Here is a 14,864-nt window from a genome sequence, read left to right as displayed (position 1 = left end):
TATTTCTGTCTGTCTGGCATCTCCAAAGGTGTGTGTGTGTGTGTGTGTGTGTGTGTGTGTGTGTGTGTGTGTGTGTGTGTGTGTGTGTGTGTGTGTGTGTGTGTGTGTGCGTGCGTGCGTGTGTGCGTGCGTGTGTGTGTGTGTGCGTGGTAGCTGATTTCCTCTAGGAAGGTGTTGTTAACCGTTGTCCATATTCATGAGTGAAATCACAGACATTGCTGTGAGAAAAATGTTTGCCCCATCTGTGGTTTTCGTTTTCAACAACTTTGTACATTTTCATATTTCATTTGTTCAGATATTACTGTAAGGCAGAGAATCACAGGATGCAATTTTCATGGCACTGCTTTTGAATCTGACATTTTCACAGCATGCACCTTAATTACCGTACATAATGTGTTATCATTATTAATGTAAAACTACAGTTTGATAAGTGGGAATCCTTGCGCTGTACAATCTGCTGTATCCATTCATTATTAACAAACAGGCAGATTCTAGAGCTTTGGCAGCAGTGAGACCTAATACCGTTAGAATGCAAGACGGTCACAAAGTGTAGAGCTGTGTGTCAGTGCAAGGAGGGAGCTAGGTGCAGTATGATGTTGTCATGGGACCCAGAATGTGGAAGTGGGTAGAGAAAAAAAATTGAACTGAATAGTTTTACCTGTGACCTACTGTTACAGCATGGCTTTGAATGCATAAATATCTATTATCATAATATTTTAGCTAGGAGTAAATTCATTCACCACACCGGCCACCGCAATCTGAAATGAAGATCTGGTTTGGGCTGGATAACATTGATGACCATAGATTCAGTGGCGTGTCCAGACTTTTTTTTTACCAGGGTGGCACAAGTGGGGCACAGACTTATGAAGGGGTGGCCACGGCGCCACCCGCAAGGGCGGTGCCGAAGAAAATTTGACGTTTTTTGGACTTTTAGCCAAAAAAACACACACACTCGCTCGCACTGTGCACGCACACGGCACACGTCAGAATAGCGTTAATTTACCATGTTCGTCCCAACTAGACTACATATATCTACTTTAATTAGTAACATTACAGTGTCTTACGTTCCTGTGTTTAAAGCATAATTTAAGAGAAATAGACCCATCAATCACACAGAGTAGCACCATACAAATGTAATATAAAGCTTCCCAGTTCTACACACATAATTGACAAGTTTCAACTTTTGTTGCAATGTCTGGCAATTAACCACAATTCCATTGACATCAAGGCAATATCAAGATAACTGTTTAGGTTACTAAAGATAAATCTGGAACTATTAGGATTTTACAGTATATACATACGCACACATACAGCTGGGGGCTCCTGCTGTCAAGCTGCTGGCTTGACTCATCTGACTGACAAGGAGGAGAGCTTGTTGCTGCTCTCTCCTGCAGCTCTGACTGTAACTGACTGGTAGCAGTGCTGCTGGCTGCTCTGTCCTGCTGTGCAGTTTTTAATTTCTTGGTTTTGATGGAGAAGAAATCCTCAATGTTCTGATTTCTTTTCATACTGTAATAGTCACATGAATACAGTACATACTGTATGTCACTTTTATATATCTCTTGCACAATAGATTTCCTTGTGCATGCATGGATACATTTGACATGCTCACATCAGGCCTACAAAGTTACACAAGACAGATTTACCTAGCTAGCATTAGCATTGACAACCAAACAATGACTGACGACAGGTTTGCTCATGTTAGCAACTAGCAAGCTGAGATGAAAACACACCTGCTGCACCACATTATCACGTAGCCTAGCACACAGGTGTATTGTCCATTTACCCTGTTAGTAGCAGGCTTAGTTTTAAAGACAGGGTGAAGTTTCAAATCTACCGTAACATGTCATGATATTTTCTTTAGCGAGGGTGCTTAATTTAAAAGTGAAAATCTCCGTGTTTGTTGGCAGGTAATGTATGTTGTCTTTCTTTAAACCACTGGCACAGTAGCTATGTCATGTGTATCAAAGAGTCTACTCACGCATGCCACAATAAATAAATAGCATATAGAACCCTGATGCGGAAATATACCATGGAGGGACAGCGCTTGTGCCATATCCTAATGTTATGATACCCAGTATTGATATGTAGGATAATGTTGCCCGGCCCTGTGTGTGCGTGCGTGTGTCTGTGTGTGTCCGTGCGTGTGTGTGTGTACGGGGCTCTGGTGGGTATGCTGTCTAAAAATGAAACTATGATTTCTGTTCCCTGTTTATTCCAATCTCCAGACGAAAACATCCGTTTCTATAGTAAAGTTGAGTCAAATGTATATCTGAAACCTCCTGTCTGTGTCGTCAAACTTCCTCTTTCCTTGCAGTGTTCCATCGAAAATCCCCAGATTCTCTGAAATGTATCTGATCAATTCTTTAAAATTAAGGTCACCAAAATCACATGATTCTTGTGTTAAGGTAAACATGTTGACATGTTTCCTTTGTACTGACAAATCAAGTAAAATGTTAACATTATGTGTGTCTCTGATAGAAGTAAGGGTTATAGTAAATGTTAACAAAAGGCTCATCTGCTTGCTGGCTTATAGACTGTACGGTCCATGTTTTTATCGAGAAGGCCGGAATTGGGTGGCATTCGCCATGTTGAGGTTTACCAGAAACTTATAGCAAAAGCCTGGGGTTTTCCATCAACACTTAACTCGAGCATGAAGACCAGTCGCAAAATGTTGCTTTGTGCCATAGTAATGCTGCATAAGGGATGTAAGGTAAAGGGGATGAAATGTGTTATTCTTAGCAGGAACTCAGTAATATAGCTTATCATTTATAATTGTTTTACTCTGGCACCTCTGCCATTTGTTTGCATATTAAGCGTTAATATGCCGAGCTGGCCCTGCAGCTTGCATATGCAGCTCGTCCATCTGCCCTGCAGCTCGACCGCTGTGCGGGCTCACTTGCTCCCTCGCCCACCCTGAAGCTCGCCCGCTGTGCGGGCTCACATGCTCTTATGACATCACTGATGACCACTGCGCGACACAGCTTCGCCTGCTCTATGACATCGTAATTAGGGCAATCACCTAACTTTCATGCATGAATTATGACAACCTCAGTCAGGATTTTTCCCCGAAGTGATTTTATTTATCTTTAGGCATGAAAAAAACAACTGAACTTTTTTTTCTCTTTTTTTTTTACACCAATTGTTCAAGGACTTGACATGTGCAGCATTTATTGAAGAGATCTGAGGCACTCGAGAAGGTAGTATATTAAAAAGCCTTTATTCTTAGTTGGCTATCATTTACAGAAAGTTAAAAACATTGCCTACGCGTTTCAGCCTCACGGCCTTCATCAGGGCAAGTATGGTTTGGGGTGTGGCATTCTTTAAAAAACAAGGCAGGCTACTCAAGGTAATCAAGGACAGGTGAGTAGTCACATGGTGCAGGTCTAATCACATGACACTTCAAATCATATTCAAACGAGAGCTATACATTGTGAAACACTAATCAGAACATCAATAAAGCAAGCTAATCTTCATATTTACAGCATTCAGTAATGCAAACATCTTTTATCATTTAGTTCACAATACATTAAGGAAAGGTACCCAGTAGCCTATGAGCTCACATAACTGAATCAATAACTACAAGAAAGGCAAGAAGTCCAATTCACCATTTAAACCGGGGTATTGCATAGCTTTGAGGGTGTATATCCAGAAAGATTCTCTTTGTAAGAGCCTTTTTAGTCTATTGCCACCTCTTATTGAGTTATCTATGTTCTATACCTGTTATCTTTAGAGTGTTGCATCTCCCATGGTTGGCCTCTTTATAATGTAAAGCCATAGGATACTGGGGGTTGCCAGTTTTTATCGCATATTTATGTTCTGCCAATCTTGCTTTCAGTTTACGCTTTGTTCTCCCTATATAGAAACATCCACATGGACAAACTAGTCTATAAATCACATAAGAGGTGTTGCAATTTATAAATGACTTCATAATATTTCTGTCCTGATGTGGCGTCAATAAAATAGTTGGTTTTAATCATATTTACACAATGGTTGCAGTTTCCACACTTATGGTTACTTATGGACTTGACATGTCCATTCAGCTGGACTCTATGCGTTTGCATTTTTAACAGAAAACATGTGTATTTAACAAATCAATGAATAAAATGATAAAAATCAAATAATATAAAATAAATTATATTTGTAATGCTGTTAAACATATTTTCACATATTCTCATACTGTTTATTAACTCGCTCTTGACTCCTCAGCTCAACAAACACAAAATGCATAAATAATAAGTGCTTCTATTGTCAAGTGAAAACCAAAAATAGTGCTTCTACTCTCAATTGAAAACCAAAATGAGTGTTTTCTACTAGGAAAACCAAAAAACAGTGCAAAATACAGCACAAATACCCACTGCAAAATACAGCACAAATACCCAGTGCAAAATACAGCACAAATACCCAGTGCAAAATACAGCACAAATACCCAGTGCAAAATACAGCACAAATACCCAGTGCAAAATACAGCACAAATACCCAGTGCAAAATACAGCACAAACAAAAACAATCCCCATGGAGCTCTGTTATCATCAGCATAAATGGGAGCTAGGGCTCTGTCTGGGCTCTGTCTGTCTGTTTCTCTGTCTGTCCCACTGATGACATCATCAGTGAATTACTCACACACACAAGGCTATCGTTCAGTGATGATGTCACTGATGACATCATCAGTGACTGATGTCATCAGTGATGTCATAATAGGCATTGTGACATCATCAGTGATGTCATACATTCACTCACACACACACAAGGCTATATTTCAGTGATGTCACTAATGAAAAGCTATAGTTCAGAGATGATGTCACTGATGAGTGTTTTTTGTTGTTTTCTCTTGGGCGCTTTGCTAAACTGAGCGTGTCTCCACCTCTATCTTCTCCTCTGACTGCAATGTTTCTGTTTCCTGGTGGCAGATGATGGGCCGAACTTTCACCACCGGACCTCCACCGTGGATTGAGTGGAGGAAGTTCCACATCTCTTCAGAGATCTGTTTCGAGTCTGCTCCTTCTTTGAGTGTTAAATGTCCGTTCTTCTTTATTGCAATCTTAGAGTTATCGATTGGCCCCGGTGGATCGTTGTTCTTTCCTTTGATAGAACCCTCCCACTCACGAAACCACTGCATGCTGATGCAGTACATGACCTCTGGAGACTCCTCGTCCTGGAACACCGTGGTTAGCCGGACAAACATGTCAAGCTCCGTCTTGTGCCGTTTCTCCAGTTCCTTCATTTCACTCTGGCACATGCGGCAAACATACAGGTAGTTGACGGCCGGTCCGCCTCCATACCTGCTGTAAAGGTGATCCCACACATTCTGTGGCAGCATCATTACCAGGTCAGGAATGAATGCTGCTTTGTTGGGCGGCACGCCTCCATGGGAGCAGAGGAAGTCGTTGTTGGAGATGGGCCCCGGCTCGGTGAAGGTCTTGAACTTGTTGTACCACTGGCGGGAGAGGTAGAACTGCAGCAAACTGGGCTCCATCAGGTCAAACAGCCCTGACACCCTCCTGCGCTCTTTCAGTGCATCCTCGTTGCTCTTTTTGTAGAAGAGCACATACGCGTAAGTGCTCTGGACATAGGACTCTGAGACCTTGGTCACTTTTTGGTCATCAAACTCGTACCACAGATTGTTGAGGTAATTCCTACAGTAGGCTATGTAGTGGCCATGGCTGGCGGTGCCGTAGTGACAGATGACGGACAGCAGGTCATAGCTGGTGGTCTGGGCAGAGTTGTCTTTGGCCAGGAAAGGCTGCAGGTCCAGCCCTTCGAGGGGGAAGGACACATGGGTGCCTATCTTGGTGGAGAACATCAGCTCGTTTCTGAAGCGCTTCAAGTGGATGCATAGTATCTCTGGCAAACATTGCACTTTGCAGAATTTTACTCCGTTTCGTAATTTCTTACACTTTCCGCAGCTATACATGTTGTCCCCTTTTAGCTCATCCCTGGCAAAGAAAGCCGCAAGACAATCTTGCAGTGTCACAGGACACCAGAACAAGCGCTTGATGTATTCCATGATGAAGGCAATCCTACCCTGGGGTGCATAAGCCTCCCCACAGGAGCCGGCTTTTACCAACGAGGTCTGGTGGGTGGAGTGGAGCTTGGCCATGTCTTCCTTCCCTGGGATGGGCAGGGAGATATTCTGCAAGTTCTCCAGGGTCACAGACACCCGATCACAGGTTAGGCACTGAACCGAGCTCACAATGGTCCCGTCGAACATATCTGAGATGACACTGCGGTATTTCTTCTGACACTTGTTCTTTGGCGGGTTGAATGTGTTCACTCCTTGCACAGAGTTAAGTTTGGGCCAGCCAGAGGCAGCTTTGGGAGGGCTGCTGGACATTTTGGAAATGTGTCCATCCATGGGGACAGGACTCTGTGGTCTTGTGGTGCTGCTGGACACGTGGACTTCCGGGAGGGAAGCTGTCGTTCTGCCCTGGACCTTGATGGCCCCCTGGCTGCTGATAATGGGTGTGTTCTCAGTGGCTGTGTCAACATCTTTGTCCATGTCTGCTCCAGTGCCTCCACCACCAAATCCATTCCCCCCAGAGCGGTATACATAATTATTTATGTCCGTCTTCTGCCACTCCAGGTTAGTCTGGATCTCCTCTTGCTCAGGAATCAGCACCTCGGCCTCGTGGCCGTCTTCCATCAACTGGACGTCCCCACTCACAGCCTGTGCCTCACTCTCAGCCCGGCTGCTGCTGCCACGAGACTCGCACAATTGTAAATCATTATCTGACTGGCTGTGGCTGTCCTCTTCAGGGGACTTGTCGTCCGGTTCGAGCTGCAGCTCCTTGAGCTCCTCGTGAAGCCGGTCCATCAGGCAGCGCAGAAACTCCTGCGAGTCATGTTGGGAGCATCCTCTAAACATGGGGTTTATGGCTATGATCCCCTGGAACAAGTTGATTGGGACGAGATAGGAGTGTCTGTTCTTGTGCCACAGGTCTGACACCAGTTTCTGGTAGATTTGGCAGAGTGCAGGCATCTTGTCCGTCCTCACCAGGCTTCCACATTTAAGAAAGAACTGTGTCAAGGGCGGGCAGTTGGACAGCGCCTGGAGGGCAGCATTCATGTAGCAGGTGTTGCCTATGTTTCTCAGTCCGGTCAGGCCTCTGGTACCCAAGTCGTCCTCTTTTGCCTCCATGTCCAGGTCTTCACAGCCACCATTAGGGGGCACTCTCAGAGAGGTTTGGGTCCTGCTGTTGTCTTGACTGGCATTCTGTGGAGAAGGGAAGGGCTTGCTGTTGGAGAGGGGCGAGGGATGGCGTAGTTTCGACTGCAGGAACATGCTGCCGCAGGTTCAGTCTTTATTGGCTGGGCTATGAGCAAGAGTCGTCCAATTTATAACATCAGCAGGGAGGGATTTATGACATCACTGATGATGTCACAATGTCTATGACATCATCAGTTGTATGACATCATCAGTGCTTATGACCCATGTTTCTGACATTATGACCTCTGTGATGATGTCACAATGGCCTAAAATTGCCTGTGAAGGCCTAGACAACGTAAAATGTCGCTGTAGTGAAAATTCTGTTCAGGGTAAATTGTAAAACATTAATACAGCTGGAACTGTTCGTTTGTAAAAAAAAAACTGAATTCTCCTTAAATAAATAGCGCAAAAACATCCTTGCTGTCGAGAGCGTCATTCTTTGTTGCTGGGATCGAACCTGTGCCTTCTGGTTCCAAGCCAGTTTGAAACATTTGGAGTGATAGTACTTGTCTGAGCTGATGGGTTAACTTCAACACTGCGATGTTGAACCTTGCGTTGTGTTTTCCGACTACTCGCTGCTGTGATTCACCAATCGGATGCTGTGCCCACCTTCCCTCTCTGTAAGCATTTTATTGACCACATAACCTCCTCATAGTTAGTAGCCAGCCATGAATCACACAGTGCAGTTTTACATGGGCGGCTGTGAGAAACATCAGATTTTTGTACCCTGCATACACAAAGCAAAAGCTCCAGTAAGTCTGACCATGAGAGGCATGATGTTTTTCAGCCCGGGGTTGATAGATAACATCTGCTTTGTTGTTACTATCCAAAAGGACAAGCTGCTACATGAGACTGCTGATGATGAAATGTGTGTGTTGTGTAATGTGGTTTGGGGTGCAGAGCCCAACACTCTCCCCTACGTAGCAGGTACAGTGTGACTATACTTCACCTTGATACCCTGTCATCATCGTGAGCTGTTCCCTGGGATGTGTGTGTATGTGTGTATGTGTGTGTGTGTGTGTGTGTGTGTGTGTGTGTACGTATGTACGTACGTACGTGTGTGTGACGTGTGGGTGTGTGTGTGTGTGTGTGTGTGCGTGTGTGTGTCTGTGTGTGTCTGTGTGTGTGTCTGTGTATCTGTGTCTGTGTCTGTGTGTCTGTGTGTGTCACTTTGTCCAGGACACTACAAATGAATAATGTATGACATACAGCTGTGTTTGCACATTGGGTGACGCCCACATAATCAAGCTGAGAAAGGACAGACAAAGGGAGGGAGAGAGAGACAAAGATAGACAGACAGACAGACAGACAGACAGACAGACAGACAGACAGACAGACAGACAGACAGAGGGAGGGAGAGAAAGATGGGATGAATGCCAAATGCACCAACCTTTCTAGAATTAGTTCTGAGAAGCTGTCAGAAAATATGTTCTGTCAAGGAAGGATTAAATGCACACCTGTCCCTCTTCATGATAGGGGGATTTATATCTGCCAGTAAAACTGTCATAATTGTTTGCGACTTGCTTGGTTATGCATGTGTGGTCCTGCCGCTGACTGTGTGTATACAGTATGAACACCTCCTAGTGCAACACGATGATGCCTAAACCAGGTGAAAATATATTTATAAGGCTCAATTAACAGGTAGTTAAGTAGGCTAGGCTACTTTGTTCACTGTAATTGGTTCAAATGCCTTTGATGGTTACATTCAGCTATAGTAATCTCTTTCAATGAAATAAATCCCAGATTTGCAACCGCCTGCCAGGTAGTGATTATAAACACAACACAAAGAAGTGGCAGATGTGCATTTTAACAAGTTGAAAGAAGTGGCAGAATTCCATAACTACCAGAATGGCAATAAGTGGTCATTTATAAATACCCAATTGAAAGATTAATGCATTTATTGTGTTGATATATTTTAAAAAGACAAAACAACACCAAAATGTGAAAGTCAAAATGACCACCTATGGTCTTTCTATGTAAGAAATTATAATATTTTCTTTGCCTTTTGTGTAATTCATGAAACTATTGTAAATGACAATACAGACACTTTTAGGAAAATTTACTTATTGTATTTTTTTTAATTCAACAAAGTTATTGCACATATAAATTTCAAAAAGGTCAAAATGACCGTTGTGTGACCCACACCCCGGCTCTGATTGGGCTGAAAATTTGCATAGCGGTGGGTTATGATCCAGGGAAGGTCATGAACAGGTTGTAAAGTCTTGGAAACCACATGGACACCACCCTCATTTAATTTCCATCTAAGCAAAAAGCACAGTTGTATTGCTTGCATTGCTAGACTGTATACATGTGTTGACTATATTTCAATCATGAAGACTGACTTCTACAGCATCATTTAGTACACCCCATGCTGCACACGCCCCTTGTCATTCAGGGTGTGTACCTCCCTGCTCAAGTGACATCACTGATGATGTCACAATTGCTCGAGTGACATCACTGGTGACGTCACAATTGCTTGAGTGACGTTGTGACGTCACAACTGCCCCTTTCTCCTGGTAGTATATAGAGCCCCATGTCATTACGTCATTACTCACATTTGTGCTGGCATCCTTCTCAGCTGCTGTTCGTCATCACTGGAGCAGTTGTCTCACCCCACCCCCCCTCCCCCCCTGATCACCAACAACGTGATGGCTCCTGTAGAAATCCCTATGGGGGAGATTATCTATCCTATACAGCACTGACGCCCCCCTCTCTCATCTCAAGAGGAGCATCATCAGATCATGGAGTCATACGCCACACTTAAACTGTTTATTTGTTCAATAAAGTTTATTAATCCTTCCTATGAGTCTCTCATGATTTAACTGTGTATGTACAGTATGTGTAAGTGTATGTTTTATGTGAACATGTTATTTTAAAGGCCCTTCTATAGGACGGGCATTGGAAATTAGCAGGAGCTATGAATTCTGTGATGCATTGCATTGGATAATGTTGTGCAATTCTCTATGGAATGCATCTATCACTATCAAATAAACATTAAATGAAATTAATAAATGAAAATGATGGAAAAGGAGAGATAGTGAGAGAAAGAAAGGGCAAGAAAGTGGTAGTCTGTAATTCATTTCATATTAATAGTTTGCATTAAGAGCCCCTATAATGAATAATTGATCTGGGGAAATGTAGTGATTTGTGCTCCTGGCGGGCTAATGCAATATCAAATCAAGCTGTATAGGTTTGTAGTTGTGTACTATACATGCCCTGGCCTGAAGTTTGATTTGCTTGTGCGTGGCAGGTGAACATGTACAACAGTGCTGCAACAAGACTAAAAGCTACATCTTGACGGCACGGTGGCTCAGTGGTTGGCACTGTTGCCTCACAGCAAGAAGGTCCCAGGTTCGAACCCCGGTCCGTCCCAGGTCCTTTCTGTGTGGAGTTTGCATGTTCTACCCGTGTTCGTGTGGGTTTCCTCCGGGGGCTCCCGTTTCCTCCCACCACCAAAAGACATGTTAGGGTTAATAGCCTACTCCTGTCAGTAAACCCTGACCAAGGCAATGGCAAAAAGAACTGGAGTTGGTCCCCGGGCGCTGCACTGTGGCTGCCCACTGCTCCTAGTTCTAGGAAGGTTCCTAGTAGAGGATGGGTCAAATGCAGAGGATGAATTTCCCCATGGGGATAAATAAAGGATAACTTAACTTAACTTGATTCTGATCAAAAAAAACACACACACACACACACACACACAGCTTGTGTGACAGTTGGTTTATAAGGCAAAATTACATCTCTGACTGCGCAGCAGCCTCAGCTTGATATAATCACAGGTTATCTGGCAATGCGGTGTGTAATCTTCAGAGCCGGTGCCAAGTGTGGCATGAGAAATTGAACTGTATTACCTTGACTGTGTTAGTGACTCAGCTGACATTACTGTAAGCTCCTAGATACAGTATAGGAATGGCCCTCATGAGTGTGGTTTGTCCCAGCAGGATGGATGGATGCCTTCTGCCTGCTGTCTGTCAGTCTATCGATCCTCATAGCCTGTATCACACTGGGACCTGTTAAAATGGCTGCCTCACTATACAATCCACACGCATCTAGGACCCGCTAATTGTCTCTACATGTTTCTAATTGTTTTAATAACCTATAGGCATATGGAAATAGCAGTAACATTGATTTTGATTGTGGATCAGTTTGATTATTGATTGATTGTTGTTGTAATAAACAAAGCTCATATCCTCCTATTCACATGCAGCCCCAATTGTGCTCATTTTTAATTCAGACAACAATATAATAGAGCAAGAGCTCACGACAGGCCGTGGTCAGGTGTATGTTGATTATACCACACCTACGGGTCGTGCTTCACGAAAACACCCTTAGGTGTGGTAGAATCAGCATATATCACGGCCGGAAGTGAGCTATTGCTTTTATAAAATGGTTACCCAATATGGCAATATGAAAGTAATAGACAACTCCAATTTAAATGGCTGTTGTTTTAATCATAATGTTCCCACGTAATAAAATAGTCAAGCTATGTTTAGGTAAATACGTTAAACTAACGTTAGGTTAACGTTAGGTCCGAGGCTAGCTAGTAGTGGGCACTGATCAATCCACTTGTCCATAGTTAAGCCACCCCGGAGGTCGAAGTTAACCCTAAATGTTTCCATTTCGGTAGCTAGCGAACATTGTTATCATCGCCATTACCTAGCTAGTGGCTAGCTAGCTGTCATATACTGATGGCGTCACTAGCAGGACACGACAGTAAATACTACTAGCTAGAGTGTGAGTCTAGCAGGCTAGCTAGCTACTAGGGGTGTCACAATATATCGTCCCACGAAATTTCGCGATAGTAAAACGTCACGATATGTATCGTTGAGATGAAATATCATATCGCAAAAAAAAAAAAAAAAAAATTTTTTTTTTTTTTTTTTTCAAAAAATAGACTAAGAAACGTCTTTGTTTGTTGAAGTTCAATGTGTGGAAAGTAGTTCAGTTGAACAAGTCTCTGAAGAGACACATGAGAAGTTATACAGGAGAGAAACCATTCAATTGAGTTTCTGGCAAAACTGTTTACTTGACAGGAAAAACTGAAGATGCATAAAAAATAGATTAAGAAAAGTCTTGTTTGAGTTTGAAGAAAAACTGAAGATGCATAATGAGAATTTATACTGCTGAGAAACCTTTTAGTTCAAAGTAAATCTAAGTGACGGTGTAACTCATTCTATTTCAAGATAAGCCTTATCTTCAATCTCATGTTTTTTCTAGTTGTTATTGTAATAACAATTTCCCACAACAGCATGTTTTGTATTTGTGCATTTCAAATAAAATACTACTTTTCCAGTCATATATTGTCATTATTCAAGTTTAAAAAAATATTGTTAAAATCGTATCGTATCGTATCGTTATCGTGAACCCAGTATCGTGATACGTATCGTATCGTGAACTGAGTGTATCGTGACACCCCTACTAGCTACCATTTGTTTTCTCAGAGGCGGAGTGATTCGGTGATGCAGCTCTAACCATTATATCATAGCTGTGAACCAATCAGATTGATTGATTTGAGAGAGCCATTTTATAACTTTTGTTTGACATTGAAATATTAAGCTTTCTTGCTGTGTTCATAATATCCTTCATCTCTCCCTATCTGGAGTCTGTCTGTCTGTCTGTCTATCTGTGTCTCTGTCTGTCTGTCGCTGTCTCTCTCCCTCCCTCCTTGTCTCACTCTGCGGAGTGAAGCCCTCTTTGGCTAAATATGGCCATAGTGAAGAACCAGTTGTAGAAGTTTCCCTTGTCTTGACTCCAGCAGGGCAAACAGCTCTTGATTATTTATTTATACTCTTTTGTTTGTTTCTGAGAACTTTTAGAGGTGTCATCAGTCAGAAGGGAACAATGCTAAGAGATCTGCTGATTGTATCCTCTGTGCATCTCATCTAGCCAGTTAGGATCTGCCAACAAACAAACTAGGGTGCATGCCACTTCTATTTGTGTGTGTGTGTGTGTGTGTGTGTGTGTGTGTGTGTGTGTGTGTGTGTGTGTGTGTGTGTGTGTGTGTGTGTGTGTGCATGTGTGTGTGTGTGTGTGTGTGTGTGTGTGTGTGTGTGTGTGTGTGTGTGTGTGTGCGTGTGCATGCGTGGGGGGATGTATACTGTATGTCTGTGTCTGTGTGAATGTCACTGAGGAACTTTCAAGGTGATTCTAAGTGACACATATTTGTGTGCATTTGTGTACTGTGTTTGTGTGTGAACTGTTTCCACAGATTCCTCTGTGTAACACTGATACACTCATGTGATGCTCAAGAGAAACACGCCAGGAAATGGAAAGGAAATCCAATAAATCATTCATATACTGTTGGGATGTGCTGTGAAAATATGTGAAAGATGAAATAAGACGTGAACAAATCTCTCTTTCCACAGAGGCAGAGGTGCTGGGTTTTTCTCTGCTTCCATCTTTAAACTCGCTAACAGCGGCTCAACAGATACTTTAAGCATCCTCAAATATGAAGACAAAAATAACACAGGCTACGTACGCGCCTGTAGACTTCTCATAATGTAAAGCAACCATGCTGAGGCTGTGCTATCAAGACCAGGTGCTATCATAGAGCCTTTTTTTTTGAAGTGCTCATCATCTCTGTTTCCATGGAGACTCATCATAATCCCAGGTTTACCCTCTACTGTATATGGATGCCTGGGGGCAAAGGTGATTCCATCTCTAACATGCTATGTGCAACTTTATATCTCTGGTAGTTCTCTTGACAACAATCGCAATGTGTCGAGATGTAACTATTAGCTGCCTGCCCTGCGCAAACTGTGCCATCACTCTGCCATGCAATAAGGAGTCTAAGGAGAAGCAAGCTAAATTTAGGTACAGCGTAGCCTGGTCCAGGTGTAGCGCACATGACCTACCTAGCTGTTGTGTGCTGTATTAATTCAGCACTTTGGACGTCTTACTCGGCAGACCTTAAGGAGCTAAACCAATAGCCCGCATGCTTGATATCATCATATAATCCCGTTCTGGATGAGTCTGTCTTGGCTGCAATGTCCCCTAAAGCTTTTGTTTTCATCTCTATAAACATATAATCAAAGCTGTCTCTCTTTTCTGCTAATACCATGGCACCGTTTTAGACAGAAGGGAGGGACAGGCAGATTTGATTTTTTCCGTCAAACTGTTTGCTGGACCGTAACTCAGCTGTCAGGTCATGGTCAAGAAGGCTACTGTAAACATGTCACTCGCTGCCTCAGGCCAACCGGGTGTTCGTGAAAATCTGTGATCATATGAAACTAGAAGACCTAATACATCCATTGGTACCAATCATATCATGCTAGCTTGTCAGGAAAGGGGTGCAATAATGCTCCAAAGTTAGGCTACATTTTGGCGAGGGAAAAACTGGCATGGCCCTTTTCAAATTTCACAATTTTGAACCGCCCCCTCAGTCACATCATCCTGGAGCCGGGCCCGCCCTTAACCCTGACCGCTCCAGGGGAGCTGCATGATCAGTGGCCAGATCAGACTGTGGTAGGGGTCAGTTTAGGTGTGAATGTGAACAGGGAGAGCATTGCTCTCAGTGAGACTCCCCCTGTATAAATAAAGGTATAAAAATAAACTTTAGTTTTAGTGAGAGACGCTGCCAAATGGTTTTGTTTGTTGTGTGATCTGATCTGATCTCATGATCTGATCTCATGATCTCGGGCAAATCCAGCTGCCTTGCAAG

General features: G+C 43.1%; 1 pseudogene across 1 annotated transcript; it reads right to left on the bottom strand.

Annotated features, from left to right (window-relative positions):
- Positions 1-4,843: 4,843 nt before the first annotated feature.
- On the bottom strand, positions 4,844-7,282 carry LOC310777890 (ubiquitin carboxyl-terminal hydrolase 33 pseudogene; annotated as a pseudogene). Its single transcript has one exon. The product of its transcript is annotated as a ubiquitin carboxyl-terminal hydrolase 33 pseudogene (transcript).
- Positions 7,283-14,864: the final 7,582 nt, after the last annotated feature.

Source organism: Poromitra crassiceps (assembly GCF_964638095.1).
Source record: "Poromitra crassiceps genome assembly, chromosome: 6".
In the NCBI taxonomy this organism is placed as follows: Eukaryota; Metazoa; Chordata; class Actinopteri; order Beryciformes; family Melamphaidae; genus Poromitra; species Poromitra crassiceps.
Note: the sequence above shows the minus strand (reverse complement) of the source record. Positions and strands in the feature narration are given on the sequence as shown.